Raw genomic sequence first — 526 nt, forward strand, 5'->3', positions numbered from 1 at the left:
TCAGTGAGGGAAGTACAAATGATTTAAAAGGAAACAGGAAGTCAATTGTTGCTTCAGATCAAATCAGACTTTATAAATCAGAAAAATGAGAATTTTGGTCAGTATCTGAGAGTGACTAAACATCTGTGAAATCTGAATGGTATTCAGGAGCAAGGGTATGAAAAAAGCCTATTTGTATGATTTCATGCCTGTAAGTTTATTTTGTTCAATAAACTGACTCACAGGACTTTAATAATTAGCTCCGTTTATTTTCATAAGTGACAGTATTGTCTTATTTTCTGCATAAATGTAGTCTCCGTTTTTGTTGATGTAATCTGAAAATTACATTGTATTAATAATATTTAAAAAATTATTTACCTTTCCATCAAGAATAATTTTTTAACCTTTATACCATATTCAACCATAGGAACTACTTTTTAGACAAATTATTTGCCTCTATTCCTCAAAATAAATCTTTATAAAATCATAGTTTCCTTGTTCTTTCATTCTTCATGTTATTTATTTCTCAATCACAATTCATCTCTGA

The sequence above is a fragment of the Mandrillus leucophaeus genome, unplaced genomic scaffold (genome assembly GCF_000951045.1).
Source record: "Mandrillus leucophaeus isolate KB7577 unplaced genomic scaffold, Mleu.le_1.0 Scaffold225, whole genome shotgun sequence".
NCBI classification, from domain to species: domain Eukaryota; kingdom Metazoa; phylum Chordata; class Mammalia; order Primates; family Cercopithecidae; genus Mandrillus; species Mandrillus leucophaeus.